This window comes from Tupaia chinensis, unplaced genomic scaffold, assembly GCF_000334495.1.
Source record: "Tupaia chinensis unplaced genomic scaffold, TupChi_1.0 Scaffold148646_1, whole genome shotgun sequence".
Lineage (NCBI taxonomy): Eukaryota > Metazoa > Chordata > Mammalia > Scandentia > Tupaiidae > Tupaia > Tupaia belangeri.
The window spans coordinates 302,138-314,593 of record NW_006208495.1 but is presented as its reverse complement, the minus strand read 5'-3'; the positions used below and the strand labels follow the sequence as shown (position 1 = coordinate 314,593).

At 39.1% G+C, this 12,456-nt stretch overlaps 1 pseudogene; it reads left to right on the top strand.

Annotated features, from left to right (window-relative positions):
* Positions 1-3,412: 3,412 nt before the first annotated feature.
* The window catches only part of LOC102470741 (periphilin-1-like), a 12,458-nt pseudogene continuing 3,414 nt past the window's right edge, over positions 3,413-12,456 (top strand).

Genomic DNA, 12,456 nt, shown 5'->3' with positions numbered 1-12,456 from the left:
TATTGTGGTGTGGCCATTCCCCTTGGGGGGGTGATTTCTTGCTTTCTGTCTCTCTCTGTCAGTCTGGCGAGTGCACGTGCCCTCTGGCAAAAACCTCTCCAAAAAAAAAAAAAAAAAGAAGAAATCACCCATATAGGACCCAGCAGCCTTAACCAGCAGGCGACCTGCTGGCCCAAGGAAGGAGCCTTTTCAATGAGTCTTATAGAACTCCTAAAGGGGAGTGGAGCACAGGGAAGGTGAGTGCGACCTTCCTACTTCTACTGTCTTTTCAAATGCCAGGGTGTCATATTTTGTCCTGAATTCCATCAATTGCCTCCATCGCTTTGTTTCCATTTTTGAATGTATTACATCACTGCACTACCTACTTCCCAAATTTAGACAAACAGGTGTTTTTTCATACATTTTGCCCATTCTTCTAGTTGTTTATAGTGGGAAGGCAAGTCATATAATATCCATTTTATCATGATGATGAGAAGTTGATTCATGGGACCAGCATTTAGCGTAATGGCTATGTTGCTGGACTCCCACGTAGTCGACCACGGTTCGAGTCCCAGACCCAGTGGCTTAAACTCACGCCAGGCACATGTGTGTGCATGTCCAAGATCCCAAGAGGAGAATGGAGGAGAAGGGATTGCAGCGCGGCCACCCCTCCTGGGGGGGTGATTTCTCGCTTTCTGTCTCTCTGTCTCTCTCTGTCTGTCTGGCAAGCGCACGTGCCCTATAGTGAAAACCTCTCCAAAAAAAGAGAGAATAATTTGATTCATGATTAAAAAAAAAAAAAGCATATACATCTTGTCAGCAGGTGGTGTAGTAGTTAAGACACTGGACTCCCACATATCTTTCTGATGCTTGAGTCCCGGACTGGGCACTGGAAACTCACACTTGGGCATGCATGCCCAAAATCCTGAGAGGGAAATGGAGGAAACAGGATTGAAGCATGGCCATGCCCCGTGGTTGGTGATTTCTCCCTTTCTCTCTGTGTCTCTTCAGTGAGCACATGTACTGTATAGCAAAAAATCTCTCTCTTAAAAAAAAAAAGTTATATTTATGTCAAGCTTGTCCACTAAAAACGACTAGAAATAATGACACCTCCTTCTCTTTTTTTAAAAAAAATATTTATTTAATTTTATTTATTATCATTATTATTTTAAAATTTTTTATAGGGCGCACACACTCACCAGAGACAGAGAGAAAAAGTGAAAAAGCAAGATGCCAGGTCTGGGACTCAAACCACAATCAGTCCTGTAGGAGTCCAGCACCTTAAACCACCACACCATGTGCTGGCCCCAATATCCCATTCTTAAAAAAATATTTCGAGAACCTAGAATGTTTGTGTGTGTGTGTTTTAAGAGAGATTTTTGCTACAGGGTGTGTGCACTTGCCAAAAAGAAAGAGACAGAGAGACAGAAAGTGAGAAATCCCCCCCTGAAGGAGTGGCCATGCTGCAATCCCTTCTCCTCCATTCTCCCCTTGGGACTTTAGGCATGCAAAGACACATGCCTTGCATGAGTCTTAGGTTGCCGAGTCGAAGACTCGAACTGCGGCAAACTATGTGGGAATCCAACAACGTAGCCATTATACCATCTGCATGCCCCTAGATTGTGTTTATTAAATTACATTCCTTAATATAAAGAACCTAGACTCCTTGGAGAAAAGGCTGCTTCACTGTTCAGGCCATGAAAAATACATGCTATCCTCTAACATCTTTATGCTCTGAAATAAGGAAGTATTTGAACAATATGGGGGCCAGCAGATGGCATAATGGTTATATCACTGGACTCCCACATGTTCGTCTGCAATTCAAGTCCCAGACCTGGCAGCTTGAAACTCACATCGGGTGTATGTGTGTGCATGCCCCAAATCCCGAGAGGAATGTGGAGAAGAAGGGATTGCAGTGTGGCCATCTGTTCCCCCAGTGGGGGGGCGTGATTTCTCACTTTCTCTGTGTCCCTCTCTAGTGAGCTCACATGGCCTATAGCAAAAATCTCTCTCAAAAACAGAAAGATTAATATGGTCAAGTTACAATGACATTGGAGTCAGTACACAAGGATTCTCACCAGGAAATCTGAGACAGTTTGAGATCAGAAAAATTCATGACAGTAATGAATTAAAAGACATTTAATATTTTAAAATCATTAATACAATGATAATCAAGAAACATACTTCTTTTTCACAACTGCTAGTGACTATTACATCAACTACTCATTATAAGTTGTAATTAAAAAGAAAGAATTAAGCAGTTATTGTGTCTCTCCATAACTTGCCCGAAATTTCTGAGTATGAAGTGGGAATGCCAGCACATTGTTCACCAACCAGCCAGAAACTACATGAATTAATCAACTAACACAAGTGATCAAGAATAACTCTCCTTGGGACAGCAGTTAGCGTAATGGCTATGTCGCTGAACTACCATGTAGCCGAACGCAGTTCGAGTCCCGGACCCAGTGGCTTAAACTCACCCTGGGCAAGTGTGCGTGCATGCCAAAAATCCCGAGAAGGGAATGGAGAAGGGATTGCTGCGTGGCCATTGCCCCTAGGGGGTGATTTCTCACTTTCTGTCTCTCCGTCTATCTCTGTCTTTCTGGCGAGTGCACGTGCCCTATAGCAAAAACCTCTCCCAAAAAAAAGAAACAAAAAAACAACAACAACAAAAAAACCCCTTCCTTTACAAAGCAATGCCGGCATAAAAATGTAATAATAATATTAGAATTGGATAAACAACATTTTACTGCATTAATAAAATAGCTGATTTAGGCAATGTTCATCAGAAGATGCTAAAAAATGTTTGTTTCACCCTATTTGTTAGTTGCAAAGAGAAATGCTTCCTTTTACAAAATAGAAATCTGGTTATCACCATCTTAAACATGATCAATCAACATCATTATTACTTAGATAACTTGAAATTGCACATTTCTGAAGTGCTGTATTAGTAAGTAATCAGTATTATGTAAAACATATCATTGTGGCCTGCCCCATGAACTGGTGGCTAAGGAACCCAGATCGCATATTGTTGATGGCATGGTTTGAGCCCAGGCCCCAGCAGCTAGAAAAACATGCAGTGCAAATGTGCATCCATGAACAAAATCACTACAGAATGAAGAAATGTAGGAGATTGGATTGTAGCATGACTATACCCCATTGGATGGTGCTTTCTCCCTCTCTTTCTCTCTGTATTTCTCTGGCACGTGCACATACTCTCTGGCAATCAATCTATAAAAGACATATCCTTTGAAAAATGCTTAACCTGTTTTAAATAGTGGGAATAAGTGATAGAACAAACTAAGGTCATCAAAGAGAAATAATTAGACAAAACTAGGATGTGGCACGTTCTACAAAGTTGACTTATGCATATCTAAAAGTTAACATAATTAAAAAAATATTGAAATGAGGAGTCTCCCAGTAGCCCAGAGAGGTGGCTTACAAAAGAGATGAAATATGGTCTGAAAGATGATATGAGTGTGAAAGAATTCCAAGACAATGAGCACCTCCTCAAAGTCACCCAGCGATGGCTACCATAGAGTAGTTAATACTGTGCCAAAGAAATTACCACTGCTAGACAGACCTGGTGAAGGAAGCTACAATAGGTATTACAGTCATGTTGATTACCAAGAATATGATGAGGGCCACAGTTATTCTCATGACCAAAGAAATGATCCACTTCACAGAGCAGATGATTCTGGTTACAGATGCGCAAGAGTTGATCATTCTGCAACCCAACAGCCTGAATACAGGGACATGAGAGATGGCTTTAGAAGAAAGTTTCTACTCTTTGCATTATGTGAGAGACTGGTTTCCTCATAAAAGGGACAGTCCTTTTTTCAGAGAATCATCCGTAGGCCAAAAAAGATTCTCCCCACAAAAGATCTGGCTCCCACATCAGTAGAGGAAACTACTCTCCTGAAAGAAACAAAACATTCTTTTCTATCAACCACAACATAGAAAGTTCATGCGTGTTGGTGCCTTCTACAGATGGCAGAATGAAGGAAAGCCAGAAACAGATAAAAAGAGATCTGCCCAGTCTTTGAAAACATCAAGAGACCCATTAGCCTCAGATTCTTCAGCAGTTCTTTCATCAAAGGTGTTAGCCAAACCCAGTAGGCTTACCAAAAAGGAACTTGCTGAGGTTGCAAGCAAGTGGGCTGCTGAAAAGCTAGAGAAGTCAGGTGAAAGTAACTTGCCTAAAATTTCTGAGTACAAGGTGGGAACCACAGCACATCATTCATTGACCTGCCAGAAGAACCTGATTCGAATGCAATCCATGGCATCGAATCATTTGAAGATCAACTAACCAGTTGCTCTAAAGCAACAGCATTGAAAACTAGAGATAGAGCAGATCTATCAACAAGACTATGAGATGTAGGATGGTGGTGAAAATGCTGATTGATAAAGACCCATCATTAGAAAAACTAGTACAGTTTAATACAGAGAGACAGAAAGTTTGCGCTGAGGCAGAATTTACATGAAATAGTTGAGTGGTGTGTTGAAGAGCTCAAGTATTTCATTGTAGAATATGATACTTCTACTGAAGATTTTAGAGAGCCTCTTTGCCTCTTTAAAAGATTTCTTGCTCAAGAAAAAAAAAAAAAAAAAAGTTTCCAGATTTTTTTTCTCTCCCTGGATTGTATAAATCCTTAACAAATCAAATTTTTGTGATGAAGAGAAGAACTTTATGATAATTGACTACTTTTCCAATATTAAATAAACATTTAAAATGCTCTGTTCGGGGGCTCAGCAGATGGAGCGATGGTTATGTCGTTGTACTCCCACGTAGTCAACTATGGTTTGAGTCCCAGACCTGGCGATTTGAAACTCACACCAGACACATGTGCGTGCATGCCCAAGATCCCAAGAGCAGACTGGAGAATGTACTGTGGCATGGCCATCACCCCTGGGGGATGATTTCTTGGTTTCTGTCTCTCTGTCTCTCCAGCGATCACATGTACCCTATAGCAAAATTTTCTCTAAAAAAATAAAGTCTGTTTGGAAAAAAATTGAAATGTGCTCTAAAATTAAGGAAAATAAAGAGAAATAAAGACCAAATTCAATGTCTAAATGGACTCTAGTTCAAAATACTACAAATATATTTTTACGGCAATTGGGGAATTATGAATATGATCTGGCTACTAGATAGTATAATAAAAGAATTCTTGCTAACCAGACTACATGTGATATTGTGGTTGCATAAGAAAATAATCTTTTCAAGATGTGTACTAAAGTATTTAGAAAGAAAGGGTCATTATGACTATAACTTGTTTGGTTTTTGTTTTTGTTTTTGCCATAGAACATGTGCATTCTCCAGAGAGAGACAGAAAGACAGTGAGAAGGAAAGTGAGAAATCATCCCTCCAGGGTGGGTGGCCATACCACAATCCCTTCCTCCACCATTCTCCTCCTGAGGCTTTGGGCAAGCACACATACACACTCGGCAGGATTTTCAAACCACCAGGTATGGGACTCAAACCCTGGTCAGCCATATGGGAGTCCAGTGCCTCAACCACTACGCCACCCACTGGCCTGACTGCAACTTTCTTTTAAAAAGTTCAGCAACATTTCTGCTCATGTTAATAATTTTTAATTTGTGATAGGTATACGAGTATTTATTCTATTCATCTTTATTTTTGCATGTTAGAAAATCTTGAGAACAAAAGCGGTTGACAATTCTTCTGTATCGTACTCCCTAAATACAGACATAATGGCTATGGCACTGATAGCCATAAAAGAGTATGAGTAGAAGAACTATATCTTAGAAATGGCAGAAGAGGGGACCAGCAAATGGTGTAGTCGTTACATCACTGGACTCCCACATGGCAAACCACAGTTAGAGTCCAGAACATAGTGGCTTGAAAATCATACTGGGCACATGTGCGTGCTTGCCCAAGATCCCAGGAGGAGAATGGAGGAGAAGGAATTGTGGTGTGGTCATCCTCCCCGGGGATGATTTCTCACTTTCCCTCTCACCGTTTTTGTCTCTCTGTCCAGCAAGCACTTGCGTCCTATAGCAAAAATGTCTAAAACAAACAAAACAAAATAAGAAAACTATAAATTTCTTGACTCCCTGATTTCTTGATGTAGAGTTACTATATCCACCTTTATTTCTTTGACTACAGATTTGTTTTACCTATTAGAGAAATAAACGTTGTTTTGAAACCAGCAGTTGGCATAACAGCTATGCTGCTGGACTCTCCTGTAGTCGACCACGGTTCAAGTCCCAGACCCGGTGACTTAAACTCATGCTGGGTGTGTTTTCGTGCGTACGTGCCCAGGATCCCAAGAGGAAAATGGAGGAGAAGGGATTGCAGCATGGCCATTCCTCCTAGGGGGTGATTTCTCGCTTTCTGTCTCTCTGTCTCTCTCTGTCTTTCTGGCAAGAGCATGCGCCCTATAGCAAAAACCTCTCACAAAACAAAAAAAAAAAAAAAGAAGAAGAAATAAACATTGTTTTGTTGAAGCCATGATTATTTAGGTTTTTCTATCACATGTGTTAAACCTAATCCTAGCTGATAAAATGAGCATGGATAACAATATAAAAGGATACAAACTAAGTTATTAACATGGATTATCTGTAGAACATGTGGTGGTAGGACTAATGGGGGAGAAGAAAAAGAGTGTAAGCATCACATTTACATAAACTTCTATAGGTGTATGTGTATAAAGTGCATATTTATAGAGAAAAGGTCATCATATGTCATATAAGAAATAGAAAATATACACCAGACACTGGTGCAGTGGTAAAACACCATGTCTTTATGAGGCTGACCCATGTGAGGAGAATCTGGATTAACATCTGGAGAACTTTTGAGTGCACTGGGCACCCACGTACCCATGATCTGGGACTTTCTGAAGGCTAAAGAGGGATCATAGCATCTGTCTTTCTGTGTGTCTCTCTCGCTCATAGAAAAAAATAAATGAACTTTAATAATAATAATTTAAAAAGGGCCAGCCAGTGCATAGTGATAGAACAGCTGGATCCCACATGGCTGACTGCACAGTTTGAGTCCTGGACCTGGTGGCTTGAAAAACATGCCAGGCATTGCACACACATGCCCAAAATTCTGGAAGGAGAATGGATTACAGTATGGCCATCCTTCTTGGAGGTGATTTCTCTCTATCTCTCAGTCTCTCTCTGTCTGTTGAGCCCATGCACTCTATAGCAAACTGTTAAAAATAAAATAAACATAATGTGGTGAAGTATCTTGTTGCTGTTATTAGATATTTCTTACTTATTATTAATCCCTTCTTTTGGTACCTGGTCTCATGTAGATTAGTTTTTGTTTTCTTAAAGAATTATTTATTTAATTAATTTATTATTATTTTTAAATGTTTGCTATAGGGCGTGTGCACTCACCAGAGAGAGAGAGAGAGAGAGAGAGAGAGATGGGGGTGGGGGGAGGGGCACAGCAAAGTGCGAAAGCAAGCCTCCAGGTCTAGGATTTGAACTGTGGTCAACCACATGAGAGCCTAGCACATTAATTGCCACGCCACCTGCTGGTCCCTCAAGTATATTCTCTTATAAAAGATAAAAGGATAAGTTTTAGCAGTCTTTTAAGACTTAGAGAAAGGTCAGTGAGAATAAAGACTCTTTTACATCTGGATTTAGAAATGCTATGAAAAATCCTAAAAAACCTCTGCGTTGTATTCTCAAACATGAAAAACATTGCACCATTGTAACACACACACAGTTGTTTTTTCCTATGTTAGTTTCAAGCCAGTGACAAGCACAGTACAACTTTGAAATAGTGTTTTATCTACTGCATTATAAATAACAGTAGACTAACACTAACCTTTGAATTATAACTCTTTTGCAATCAAAGAAACAGCAACAGAAGAACAAGTCCTGAGTTATCTTTCTTGCCTTAAAAGCAGTGTTACTACCACCATCCAAGAATTCTGAAATAGGTAGAAAAGTGGTTGGGAAATTTTAATTCAACTAGGTACAATTATTGTGCTTTTCAGTGCATCTTACAAAGTGTAGAAGCCTGCTCTCATCTGTGTGTTACTCGAAAGGTAGTTGGTGGCTTTTCATCCACTATTTGTTCCTAGTTCACAAAACAAAATTCCAGAAATCAAAGACAAATGTTAGGTATGTGTAAGGGACATTATCACAACTTTCAACATGTGGTTAGTGAACTTGCTTCCTTAAACAGCATAGAGCTCTTCTGGGCTGCTGTCTCAATCATGTGGTGGGAAAGTGCACTAGTCTGGGGCAGAAGGGTCACAAGAAAATACTGATACTTTAGTTTTAGTTTGTCAAAGAACGCACACGTATAAAAGTCTGAGAAAAATGTAATAATTTCCCTATTCCTGTAAATTTAATTTTGTAATTCGTTAACATTTTCTAAAGCCTTTACTTTTTTATAGTTAAACATTACTACCTAGATAAGGAAAGTAAAATAAGTTATCACTTACATTTGATTTTAGTGTATTGATGGTAAAGCAAACTTGACTGGGACCAGTAGAGGGTATAATGGTTATGTCACTAGACTCCCACACGGCCAGCCACTGTTCAAGTCCTGGACCTGGAGGCTTGAAACACATGCCGGGCACATGTGCGGTGCATGTCCTAAATTCCAAGAGGAGAATGGAGGAGACTGTACTGAGGCGTGGCCATCCCCCCTGGGGGATAATTTCTTGCTGTCTCTCTGGTGAGCACACTTGCTCCACAGTAAAAATCTCTCCAAAACAAACAAACTTGAGTCAATGTTTTTGTTCAGAAAAGGAGAATTTTTTTCTCTATGTGGCTACTAGTTTTACTTCAAAGTGTGCACCTTCATATATTGAGTTCAACGTTTTAGTCATAATTGATGGTGAAGTTCTAAAATTACTGCATACGGTCTTCGGAGAAATCCTGGCTTACTAAGCATCAAAATTTAGGTGGTACTTGCACACATACAAGACAAAAAATAATTTTTCAAAACAAAAATTTTTTTAAAAGAGTATGCACACCTGCACACGCGCCCGGTGTGAGTTTAAGCCACTGGGTCTGGGACTCGAACTGCATTAGACTACATGGGAGTTCAGCAACATAGCCATTATGCTAACTGCTAGTCCCTTAAAAGAGTATTATATTAATTAAAATTTGACAAAAGCAGATGGTCAATATTTTACACATAAATATTAGTGCTTCTCACTAGGTGCATGTGTTTCTATGCCCAAATTCTTGAGAGGAGAATGCAGCATGGCCCTCCACCTAGGGGGTGATTTCTCACTTTCTCACTCTCTCACTCTCTCACTCTCTGTCTCTCTCTGTCTCTCTGGAAAGTGCACATGGCCCTATAGTAAAAATCTCTCTAAAATATATATATAATATATATTATGTATTATATATATAACATCATGTATATGTAAGTATATATAAACACACACATACACACATATATAAATGTTTCTGATGACCTAGAACTTAAGGTTACTATGACTAAGTTACACATCTGTGAGACATTATTCAAAGACTACATCAAAGATGGTTGAATAAACAGGTTGGGAGGATATGTGGCAAAAATGGCAGCCCAAACACCAATTTCCAATAACACTATAGTACAATATACTCAGGAAACAGGACCTGATATAAAAGACAAAATCAGAGAATATACACAGCTAATCAACTATGCTAAGCACAACTGTTAGAATGGAACTGAAGATCTCTGTTCTGGTCTTCTTGGAAGAAAAAATTCAGCCAAGAGATAGAAGTATGGTAGAACAACGAAGCTTTATATTAGCTTTTAGCTAATAGAAACTATAGCAGGGTAAAACGAAAGTACAAAGCAGGGTAAGACAGAAATGAAAATAAACTCCTGAGATGTAGGATTGGGGTGGCAGAAGCGTGTATCTAGCCTAAGGGTTTCTATGTTTTGAGCTTTTACTGGGTCTCCATGAGGCACCTCCCTTTCTGCTTAGTTTTGATTGGCTTTTTCATTTTCTCCTCCCTTTATTTTCCATTCCCCTTCCTGGTATCTCCTGCCAGTTCTGCATATGCAATGTTGGGCTTTATTATGTTATAATTTTGCATGAGTACCTTAGCAAAACCCGTGGGGGGGGGGTGGTGTACACAACTGCAGTGCAAATAATATGTTAATTAGCTAAAGGTCACTTGAGGACAACTAAGGTCAACACTGAACATGTTTCAAGCTATGTAAGGCCCCTTCAAGCTATTTCATGTCCCTAGGTTCAACATTTATCATGCTTCAAGTTAAGCACTGTCTCCTAGGCTGTCCCTATCTTCAGCAGCAGGATATTCCTGACCACAAAGGGGAGGTCTGGGTTGTGCCCTCATGGGCAGCCCCATGGGCCATGCCAGTGGACCTCTAGATCCTCCTCACTGCGTATGTCCGACTAGTTACCTAAACTAACAGTTTGACAAAGGCATAGATATTGGGAAAATAGAAATTCTTCATGATGATGTAAAATTTTAGCATACCAATGATGATGTGAAGGAAGAATAATTTGGTTTTTAGTTTCTTTGCTAACAAGCACAACTCCGAAATGCCTAAATCTAGGAAGAATCACATTGTCATTGAATGTAATTTGGTGTAAAGTTTTGTATAAGAGCATGTTCTGACCTAAAAAAGCAGGAACACATCCTGACTAAAGTGCCGGTTCATGAATGTAAACTAACTTCTATCAGTGACAAAGCCTTGCTATAAAACACAGCTCAACCAAATAGTCTGCTTAGTGATATAGTAAAACAATTGTGAATTTCATAAGACTAATGTGATAAATTCAAAATTATTCTCTTTATTGTGTGATAATTTAGAAGCTAATCATTTACAATCTTTATTGTATGCTGAAGTATAATAATTTCTGAACAATCTTAGTGCTTCTGCAAGATAAGAATTGGTTTCTTATCAAAATATTCAAAGAAACTAACTGGACAGACAGGTTTGTTTATTTATCTGATAGATTTGATACATTTAATCATTATACTACTTTCACAAAAAGTAAGAAGGGAACTTAGTTTTAAATGGTATCGAGATCAAAGGGCAAAAGAAAAAGTTGGAAGCCTGAAAGAGTAAGATGTTCAATAATAAGTCCAGACTCAGATAAGGAGAAACTTTATTTTAAAAGACTATTATGATAGAACTCCCTCCATCTCAGAAATCTGCAAGTGTTTCAGAATTGAACAGACAACATTATACTTTCTTTTATAGGAAGAGGTAAGCAGTATATAAGAGGATGATGGACAAAGGAGAGGGAGTGTACAGACTGTATGTAGGCTCTGTAAAGTTTGCCAGGAAATGGATCTTCCGAAGGTCAGCAGATTCTTCATGTGCTACTACGAGGAGCATGCTCTGCATTTAGTGTTTGCTCAGGCTTGGGGGCAAACCAAAGTTCAGGGATCTGTGGAGAGAAGAGAAATCTAACTGATGCCTCATCAAGAAAAAGGAGAGGAAAAGAAAGGCAATTATGGGGAGCAGTGGGTAATGAGGTGGTTAAGGCTGCTGGACTCCCACAAGGCCCACTGTGGTTAAGTCCTGGACCTGATGGCTCGCTTTCTCACGTTCTCTCTCTCTCTTTCTCTCTCTGTCCCTCTCTAGTCAAACTTAAATAATAAATAAAGGTAAATAAAATAATTCTTTTAAAGAAAGAAAGGAAGGAAGGATAAAAGAAAAAAAGGCAATTACGAACACCAGGTCTGATGTTTCCACAAATTTTTACGCTCTGCTCTGTACTTGAATAACAATTATCAATAAGTAGATGATGATTTAGATATTGAAGATTTGTAAAAAGTTACTACAAAACACATTATAAATTTGGTAGAATGCATGGAATTTTATTTTTCTGTGGAAGTAAATCTGTATACAGGAAATTCAGAGATCTCGCATCCAATTCTTTCATTGAAAGATAGTTTAAGCTTACCAAAAACTTTGCAATATAAATTTTCTGGAAGTGGCTGTTAATGAATGTCTGAAAATGATTTTAAAAATATAACCTTGCTATAAAAACAGACATGTGGACCAATGGAATAGAATAGAGACCTCAGAAATAACCCCCAAATCGTACAGCCAACTGATCTTTGACAAAGGATATCAGTCAATCCATTGGGAAAAGGAAAACCTCTTTAGTAAATGGTGCTGGAAAAACTGGGTATCCACCTGCAGAAAGATGAAACTGAACCCCCATCTTTCACCATTAACAACAATCAACTCAAAATGGATCAAAGATCTGAACCTAAGACGTCAAAAAATGAAACTACTGGTGGAAAATGCTGGGGAAACTCTGGGAGACATTGGACTAGGCAAAGACTTCTAAAATAAGACTCCCAAAACACAGGCAATAATCCCTAAAATAGACAAGTGGGACTAAATCAGACTAAGAAGTTTCTGCACAGCAAAGGACACAGTAACAAGTGTGAACCGACAACCCTCAGAATGGGAAAATGCTTTTGTTAAATATGCCTCAGACAAGGGACTGATAACCAGAATACTCAGGGAACTCAAGTGCCTTATGCGAAAAAAAATGA